We start from the raw sequence: 10,392 nt of genomic DNA, 5'->3' as shown, positions 1-10,392 counted from the left end.
TTCTGCTCGGATGTGGCCCGTGGTAGCTCAGTAACCAAGTAGTTTTCCAAAGTAAGGGGAACACGGACTATTTCTAACAGGATCTCAAGGGCAGGCTGTTTGACACCCCCCCCCCCAGGGGAGGAGCAGTCTGTTAGGCCACAGAGGAGGACTTTGCAGCCAGCCCTGAAGATACCTGATAAAACAGGGTCAGATGAAAGGGGAGGAGGTCCTCCCCTATCAGTGGACTTGGAAAGGGGCAGGGAGGAGACCAGGGAGGGAGTGTGGGGTTGGGGAGGGAATGAGGGAGCGGGATACAGCTGGGACACAGAGTTAACAAAATGTAACTAAAAAGAAAAAAAAAAATAAAATAAAAAAAAAGAAATAAAAAAAAAAAAAAAAGAAAGAAAGAAAACAAGCCATGCAAAAGAAAAGTGAGTTGCATGGTCTGAGTGACTGTCAAAGGTCGGCCCCTAGACCAGCTTTCAAAGCATCAAAGACCTGATTGTCCAACCCGATTCTTCCCCGGAAGTAAGAGGAAATATTGTACTCCCAAAGCAAGGCTCACTTACATACACCCTTCACAGACTCCCATACAGTGCCAGGTGCTTTTGTTTCTTCTTAAAGCAAAGTGGGGGAAGGGTGAGAGAACAGGGGAGAGGAAGACACACAGGCAAAGAACCTCATCATGTCAGTCAGGGAACGGTGAGCAGTTCTGCTCACTGGCAAGATGTGAGGAGGAGGCCCAAGTCTGCCAGGAGAGCCTGCCTGGTCACTCTGCTCCTGTTTGGGGAATGATTAATTAGCTCCTGCTTATCAGGAAGCAACAGAGCCAGCAAACAAAAAGGCCACAGAGACAGTCTAAGCACCAGACCCCCTCAACACTAGCCCTTTGAAGCCCCGGACAGTTTTGGCACGAGATGAACCGGCATTCACTCGGCTAAAAACAAACTTTTCAAAAGGCCTACTGATGACTATGGGTCTTGTGCTTTATAAATATACCTGTTCTGGCTACAAAAAGCTTCTGCCCGACAGACCTCCATGGACTGTTAGGAAGCAGGTGAGATTGTACAGAAAACCCTAAAATGGTTTATGGTGGTGACACACAGGTATTTTTGCTAATGGCTTCATATGGCACAATAAGTAAGATGGTAACCTAAACGGGGCTCAGATGAAGCATTGCTTCCTTTAGGTGGAAGGAAGGGTGTGTGTGTGTGTGTGTGTGTGTGTGTGTGTGTGTGTGTGTGTGTGTGTGTATAATACCTGAAGAAAAGAGACAATTAAAAGCGACTTACTTTTTAAATGCTAATTTGGGGGCAGTAAGCAAAACCAAGGTTCTATCATTTCCCCAAATGGAACAAAGAATTAAAATACTCATGCTGCACAGCAGCCCCAAACCTGTGCAGCAAAATGATCAGCATGTAGCTTCACAGTCTGGCAGATGTTAGGAATTGAGTTGTAGGTGGAAACACAGGCTGAGAACATTTTAACATTCTGGTCAGACCTGGAAAGGGATCTGGTCCTTTGCGCCCTCCACAGGTACCAACCAAGTCAATGCCTTTCTCCAGGATTCCACCACTGGCCCCCATTTCCAGTCCTGGCCCTACTTCCCCTGCAACAATCCTGATGGCCCAGGAGGACACACACACACACACACACACACACAAAACATTCCCCCACCCCCTCCTTGCCACTCTGTTACATGGGAGAGAAGTAAAAAAGAGATATTATTTTCAAATTATTAAAGAAATTAAGGGGGAAAAATGGGAAAATCATGGAAAAAAGCCTGGCAAATACTACATGTGCTAGGCCTTTTAAGAAAGGTAACATCCAGGGTTTGCATCTTTTAGATAAGATGACTAGGCCCACGTTTTAGGATGCTCTGGAACAAAGAGTATACATCAAGAGTGTGGGAGCTGCTCAACCTTCTCCAAAGGTTCTTAGGAAAAGATCACATGGGCAACAGGCAGTGACATCAGCCGGAAGGAGCCCTGCTTCTGGCAGTAAAATGTATTGGTGAACAGTCAGCTCAAATGGCAAGACAGTCTACAAATTACCCAAGTGAGAAGATGTATATTAAACCCATGCTACAATATACCTACAATACACACCACGGCTCTTTACCAATGTGTTGAATAATGGCAAATATTAAAGCTCACCTGCTTTACACCCGGCATAGCCTCAGATTCTGCCTCATGCTAGTCACTATTCATCACACTCCTGCTGTATAACAAGTCCCCACTTTAAAATTCAGCTCTTCGTTCTGCCTATCTGCGGGATCAGTGAACCCTAGTGAACCTTTCTTCCTGAAATGGTCCTAAGGGAGGATGGCCAGGTACTATTATCTCCATTCTGCAGATGAAGAAATGGAGGCATAAAATGGCCAGGTGAATCATTCACAGTCACCAAGTACATCAACCAGTACAAAACTGCTTCCCTGCTTCCTTTTCACAAAACTTTAAAAGTGGAAACCTACCTTAAAAGTATCCTCAAATCAAACCTCTAATTTTCAAAATCTAGAGGGTGCAGAAAGCAAGTATTTGATTATTTGTAATTATTAATCTAATTACAAGAAGCCCACCAAGAAGAAAGGCTTCCAAAGTTCTAAGTTTCACTGAAGAACAGATGGTTGGAGCCAAAATTTTGTCTGGACAGCTCATTTACCACCTCAAAAAAAAAAAAAAAAAAAAAAAAAAGAATGCATATTTCTTTTGCCACTGAGAGGCACACCTGCAACTTTATTTTCCTCAAGGTTAAAAATGCTTATTTTGAAGTAAAAACATTCCATGAAGCCTCTGCTGGAAAAAGGTTATGAAGGAGGGAGAGCAGGAACCTGGGCAGAAAACGGTTGAAGACCCCTGTCAGTCAATCATAGAGTGAGCTCTCTTAGGAGACAAAGAATTTGCTAGACATTTTAATTTTCCTCTCTTTCCAACAAGGACTTGGGGTGCTGTTTACAAAATAAACCAAATCCTAAAACATAGCAGGGAGACTAACCCAGCAACAACAAAAAAATTCCTACCAACTATAAAGCAAGCAAACAACACATCTGTGATGTCTAGATAAGGCCAATCAAGAAAATAATCCCTTACTTCAGTTTGAAAAAAACAAAACTCAAATCAAAGTGCTTTCCGACTGTGTGTGCTTCATATACTGCAAGTATGATGGTGCGGACCCCCTGTTAACTTCAAATCCTGTCTTCGATGCTAAGTGTAAAATAAACCTGGAGATTTATCTCCCATTACAGTCTATTAGGTCTTTGAGAAAACAACTAGAAACAACTAGCTCACTAGAGTGAATTGTGTGCACCTGTACCTTTTATGGAACAGAAACGAACATACCTTTCAGCTCACCCATCATTTTCAGCAGACAGTACTTCATGACAGGAGGGGATCCCTGGCAGATGGTCAGTCTCATGGTTTTGGCTCCTAAATGTGCATATGTATCCATATAAACACACACATATGTGTACTTCATAATACTGATCTATCACTTAGTAACTAGAAATATTTTTGTTAAAGATAAAGCTAATGTAACTGAATTGTAAATAATTACAGTGCAAGGAGACTCATTTGAAGTATGAATTTCACCTATCATGTATAAGTGTAACAATTTCCACTAGATATGCCACCAGATTTAATACACAACTTTCTATTACAGACATGGTATTCTAACACTGAAAAATAGACACAAACCCAACACAGAGGTAATTTCCAAAAAGACTACTTAAAGAAGATTGCAAATCACGTACAGTCACCAATGTTTCTACAGCTTTAGGTTCCACAACATATATGCTGCTCAATTAAAATTCTACTTAAAATTCTCAAAAATTAAATTTTTCAAAGAATGGATTCATCATGTGAAAAGAGTTTTTCAGATTTTTAAGGATTTGATTACTCTGACTTTAGAAAGCAAACATCAGAGCTGGCCCTGGTGGCAAACCCCTGTAATCCCAGCACTTGAAGGATGGAGGCAGGAGGATCAGGAGTTCAGGCCATCTGTGATTACATTACATAGTGAGACTGATGCCAGCCTGGGCTACAGGAGACCCTGTCTCAAAACCAAAACAAAAAAATCAGAACCAAAATAAAAAACATTCAAAAAATTCAGCAAAGGAGGCTAACATTAGACTTAGATGTAAAGACACTGCCTGTGTTCTGATAGTAGATTTTCCTCAAACTCCATCAGACAAAGCTATAAACTGACTTAACTATAAATAGGTCTGTATCTCCCAGCCTATTCTTGTTTTAAGAAAAATAAAGAACTAGACTATGATGCAATATGAAACTTATCCATGTTCTTACATGTAGGTGTATTTTATTCTAAATATATTAAGGAAAACATTTCAATAATTACCATTACAATTAATTTTCAAAATGTTTGCCACTCAAAAAATTTCAAGTACTAACTTTATTTATATGGCAACATACATTCTTCACATTAAGATTTTATGAAAAACAATCTGGAGTTTGGAAAAAAAAATCTATTCACGTTGGCTAAGAAAAGCATTCTGAAAATTTCAGAGCCCAATTTGTTTTCTCCAAAACAGTTCTCTTTGTTCCTCCAGGAACCAATGTCATGTAATGTCTCAATCAGTGGATAAAAAGATTTTTTACTTTGTTGTTTTTATTTTATTTTATTTTTTATTTTTTATTTTTTTGAGATAGGGTTTCTCTGTGTAACCCTGACTGTCTTGGAACTCATTCTGTAGACCAGGCTAGATTTGCATGCACCATCCTCAGCCGGCCAGAATAAGATGTTTGTACTTTTCTTTCTTTCTCTCTTTCTTTCATGTGTATGAATGCTTTATCTGTATGTCCACCTGCATCCTACAACAGGGCATCAGATCCCATTATAGATGGATGGGAGCTGCCATGGGAGTGCTGGGAATAGAGCTCAGGTCCTCTGGAAGAGCAGCCCATGCTCTCAACTGCTGAGACATTTCTCCCCAGGCCCTGGATAAAAAGATCCTTTGAGTCCAGTCTTATGTTAATAAACTTTTAGGTCTCATGAACAAAAATTACTACCTAAGATAGACATTTTTGGGCTGGAGGTGTGGCTCAGAAGTAGGAACTTGTGTTTGTTATTCATGAAGACCTGGGTTTGGTCCCTCACCTCCAGCACTGTTAAAAAAAAATGTACACACACACACACACACACACACACACACACACCCCGCGCGTTATGAGTGATGAGATAATTTTGCAACATTTAAAAAGTATTTTGGTTGCTTGAAAGACCAATGATCCAAATAGCTCTGTGAGAAACATTTCACTTAACCAGGCACTTGAACCTGTTTCTGAGAGCATCAGTAAGTACAGGATCAGAGAGAGTTCAGGAAGCACTCACCAAAGGGGAACATAGCTAAAATGAGATCTCCTGATTAACAGTTAGAGCAGGAAGCTGGGTGTGGTCACCGGTAAAAAATACAGCACTCTGGCCTGTTAGGCATTGGGGAAAACACTAAAACACTGCCCCTCTCCCTCCCCAGAGGCTGGAATACTGGGGTCGCCTTTCCTCCCCAGCGGTAATACCTGTCATGCAAATGAGGGCTGGGGTGACAACATTCTTTTAGCAGTCAGTGTTTGGGCAATTTCTCAAGTGACTGTACCCTTTCTAGGGAGTGGGTTTTGTTGTTCTTCAGAGTTTTAAAAATTAAGATGTACCCTCTTTGCCAAGATGGCGCCGAAAGCGGAGAAGGAAGCTCCTGCCCCTCCCAAAACCGAGGCCAAAGCGAAGGCCTTGAAAGCTAAGAAGGCAGTGCTGAAAGGCGTCCACAGCCACAAAAAGAAGATCCGCACGTCACCCACCTTCCGGCGGCCCAAGACCCTGCGGCTCCGGAGGCAACCCAAATACCCTCGAAAGAGTGCGCCCAGGAGAAACAAGCTTGACCACTATGCCATCATCAAATTTCCCCTGACCATTGAGTCAGCCATGAAGAAAATAGAGGAAACAACACACTTGTGTTCATTGTGGATGTCAAGGCCAACAAGCACCAGATCAAACAAGCCGTGAAGAAACTCTATGACATTGATGTGGCCAAAGTTAATACCCAGATAAGGCCTGATGGAGAGAAGAAGGCATATGTTCGGTTGGCTCCTGATTACGATGCTCTGCTCTGGATGTTGCCAACAAGATTGGGATCATCTAAACTGGGTCCAGCTGGTTAACTCTAAATATATATATACATTTTTTTTTCCACCATAAAAAAAAAAAAAAGATGTAGCCAGGGGGTGTAGTGGATCATGCCTTTAATCCTCAACATGCAGGAGGCAGAGGCAGGCAAATCTTTTTGAGTTCGAGGCCAGCCTGGTCTACAATAAAAGTTTCAGGACAGCCAGAGAAACCCTGTCTGGAAAAACCAAAACAACAAACAAACAAACAAAAAAAATAAGATGAACATTAGATGCCTCTAGTTTTCAGTTATTTTGGAGGTGGATGTGTGAGGCCCCTCTTAACACATCTCCCCCAATGATTGTTTTAAATGTACCATTCACGAGTTTTATACACTATACAACCATGTGGCTACCTAGATCCAGACTGCTTCATCACCCCAAGCACTGTTAGCTCATTCACCTCACTAAGTGGTCACCTCCCTCCCTCTCAGAGCAACCTGTGGAAATCACAGAGCTTCCACTCCCTCTAGTTCTGCCCACTCTGTATTTTTAATAGAAATGACATCATGCAGTATGAAGGCATTTGTGTTTAGAGAGCCACTATTTCAAGCACCAAGTCCAGGGTGCTTAAGGCTGTTGCTTGGCCCTTGAAGTGCATCTTTGATTTCTTAGAACTAGCATATGTAAAGAAATTCTAGTTTTTTGGACTAACTTTTATCATGTAACCATGCACTGTACTCAGAAGTACAAATCATTAGGCTGAGTGAGTAGCCGAGGGACAGAGCCCTTGCCCAGCATGCAGAGAGGACCGGAGCTTACGCCCCAGCACCATGCAAAGTTACCTTTTGACTCTGGGCTTGGAGCAGAAAGATACTTCTTTTAGATGAAGTCAGTTTTCCTTTTTTTCTTTCCTTCCTTCCTTCTTTCCACAGGGTCTCATTTAACCCAAGCTGGCCTCAAACTCACTAACTAGACAAGAAAAACACTCTTTAAACTTTTTTAAAGATTGATTTATGCTTGTGAGTACTTCGCTCACATATGTCTCCATCTCACGTATATGCCAGGTACCCTCAGAGATCAGGACAGAGGACCGTATTACCTGGAACTGGATTCATAGATGGTTGTGAGCTGCCATGTATGTGCTAGGAATTGAACCTGTGTCCTCTCTAAGAACAAGTGCTCTGAACTGCTTAGCTATCTTTCCAGCCCCTAGAGGAAGACACTGACCTCATGATATTTCTGCCTCCACCTCCCAGGTGCTGGGATTAAATGTACAAATGCTCCAGAGTGGATACAGCTTCTGAAGGAAGAAAGAATAAGAACGAAACAGTGGAACAGTTCGTTTGACCGCAGTATATAATAGTGGTATGTGAGCAGCAAGCATTTTCTCTTGGTAACGCTGACATGGAAGCTATTCTGGAAGACTGACTGAGAACATCAAGACCATTTTTAAGTATCTTAATACATTTAATGAGGGCTTAGTCACCTGTGAAATGTTTTTCAAAAACCTTAAGTTAAAATAGGAAACTTCAGTGTACTGATGATCAGATCTCATGTTAACACTTAGGAAAAGGAATTTCTTCCATAGATTCATTTGTTCCCCATAAATTTGTTCCTGTGGGTTTTATTACTTTATTTTTCTTGTTTTTAAATTGTGTATGTGTGTGTGTGTGTGTGTGTGTGTGTGTGGTGTGTATGTACATGGAGGCTTAGGCTAACTAAGCATTTTCCTCTATTGCTCCTTCACACATACCCCCTTTTTTTTGAGACAGGGACTGTCTGGAGCTTAGTACTTTGTTAGACTGGGTGGTCAGCGGGGTCCCAGGACCAGCCAGTGTCTGCGTTCCCAGTGCTGGGGTTACAGATGCATGTCTCTGGGTGCCTGGGACCTGAACTCTGGTCCTCATGCTTGTGCAGCCAGAACTTGGTATATAGGAGCCACCTTTCCAGCCTCCGGTTTTGATGAGAGGTCTCAGGCTGGCCCAGGCTGGCCTTGAACTCTCAATGATGCTGTTTCAACCCCGAGAGTGCTGAGATCACAGGTATGTGTCACAACACCACAGCTACTTTCTATAATTTTAACTCAAATTGTCTACCCCTTATGCTTCAAAGTAAACTTTTCATGTACTTATATCGTCTGTTGGAAGACACAACTTAAAAACATATAATTAAGCATTTTTAGCCTTCAACAAGTGGTCCACAAATGTGATGTACTGGGCTAGTCTTCATGTAATTTTTTTTTTTTCCTGGCATATGGGATTGAACCCAGGACCTTGTCTACAGCCCATATAATTACAAAATATTATCATTATTTATAGAAAGTAACAAAGTGTGATCATCCAAAAGGTTCCAGTTTCTCCCTACCACATCTGTTTCATAATAGCCAATGATAATTACTACAAGGACTAATCGGCAACGGATAAACATATAAAGAAAACATTACATATACATATATATGCATGTATATATATGTGTGTGTGCGCGCACTATTCAGCCATAAAGTTAAGTCATTCATAGGGAAGTGAAGACAACCAGAGAATATGTCAAAATAAGCTAGTCACAGAGGTGGAAGTATTGCATGCTTTCTCTCATATCTGGGGGGAAGATGACATGAAGGTAGCACAGCAACGACTGCTGTTCTCAGGGAAGAACCATGGTAGAGAGAGTGGTTAGGAGCGAAGCACAAGACACTCGTGCATGGAACGGTCACAGTCAAAGGCCATCACGACCAGCCTACATAATTAACATACGATGAAAAAATCAGAAACCTAAATGGATTCTGTCTCTAAAAAGACTAAAGGTCTCATCTTTTCTATCTTTCAGCTGTGTCTACAATAATATCTGGCCTGAAAGAGGGGCATAAAACCTTAATGAAGACCTGTGATCTGAGAGGAACCTGGTGCCCTCTCACAACTCAACAATGACCCAAAATGATTACCAGCACATTTCTGCTCTGGGCCAAAGTTGGAGTGGCTTGTGCCTGAGGTAGAAAACCCACCGAAAAGCACCATGATAGTTAACAGAAATCTGTACCATCAATAACAGGCACCATGGAGCAGCAGCATACTGAGGTGGGCCCCACAATCACCGTGGCCCCTTTGCAGGCACGGCAAACACAGGCAGAGAGCAGCACAGCACTCAATTCACGAAGCTGGAGCTTAGGCTAGGATTTGAGGGCAAAGTCCCAGAGAGAAGACCACTCCGAGAAATTAAACAAGGAGTACTAACTGCTACCGGCTCCCTGGGGGTGTCTCTCAATCCTAAACTCTCCTGCACAAGGCCAAGCTTCAGGAAGGCCGGCAGTGGCAGCAAGTGAAAGCTGACAGAGTTGGCCAGAGAGAGGTCTTAGCAGTTCTTGGTGCCGAGGAGACAGACATGGGAATTCAGGTTCATCATAGTAAACTGGCCTGAATAAATAACCCAGATTTTCAGTTGGAAACTCACAGTGGCCAGTTGCTAGGAGTAACCACTAAATTTAGTATGTATGGCCCAATTCATCCAAACATCAACCCCTGATGTAGTCACAAGGCTCTGTCTGCAATTCATGTGATAGACAGAAGAAATCGTAACCCTCACAGGAGAAGACCAACAACCCAGGGCCTCTGTGATCTTAAAAACACAATACAAGGCATTTGATAAACTCACAAGGCAAGCTCAAAACAAGACAAAATGACTGAAACACAAGAGAAATATGGACAACAGAAACAACCAACATGTAGTAAGTCAGTCTTTTTTCCTCCGAGAGCTGAAATAATTTTAACTAATATGTTCGAGAATAGTATGTAAGGACCAATCTACATACTAAAATGAAGACTGGTGCCTATAATCCCAGCACTAGAGGAGGCAGAGGCAGGCAGATCTCTGAATTTGAGGTCAGCCTGGTCCACAAGGTGAGTCCAGGACAGTCAAGGCGACAGAGAAACCCTGTCTTAAAAAAAACAAAACAAAACAAACAAAAAGGAAGATTGGGAATTCACTAGGGACTTGGAGTATATGTAAGAGCCAATGAATATCTTAGAACTTGATATACTATATAATATTAAATTTCAAATTCATTAGACATGAGAGAAGAGAGACCAAATGAACTAGAGGACAAATTGGTAAAATGTATACAGGTTCAAGTACAGGGGAAAATGATGGAAAACAGAAAAGATGGGGAGATAATAAGAACTCGGGGAAGAGGCTTTGGGGATTTCTAAAAAGGAAGACAGAGAGGATGGGTCTGGAACACTGATGTGAAGAGTAACTCTAGGACAGCCAGGGCTTGATACACACACAAACCCTGTCTTGAAAAAAA

The 10,392-nt window shown here is 42.0% G+C and overlaps 1 pseudogene; it reads left to right on the top strand.

Moving 5' to 3' along the window:
- The first annotated feature begins 5,643 nt into the window (after window positions 1-5,643).
- Window positions 5,644-6,130, top strand: LOC129666136 (60S ribosomal protein L23a-like; annotated as a pseudogene).
- Window positions 6,131-10,392: the final 4,262 nt, after the last annotated feature.

The sequence above is a fragment of the Psammomys obesus genome, unplaced genomic scaffold (assembly GCF_907164565.1).
Source record: "Psammomys obesus unplaced genomic scaffold, mPsaObe1.curated_primary_1811, whole genome shotgun sequence".
Lineage (NCBI taxonomy): Eukaryota > Metazoa > Chordata > Mammalia > Rodentia > Muridae > Psammomys > Psammomys obesus.
Note: the sequence above shows the minus strand (reverse complement) of the source record. Positions and strands in the feature narration are given on the sequence as shown.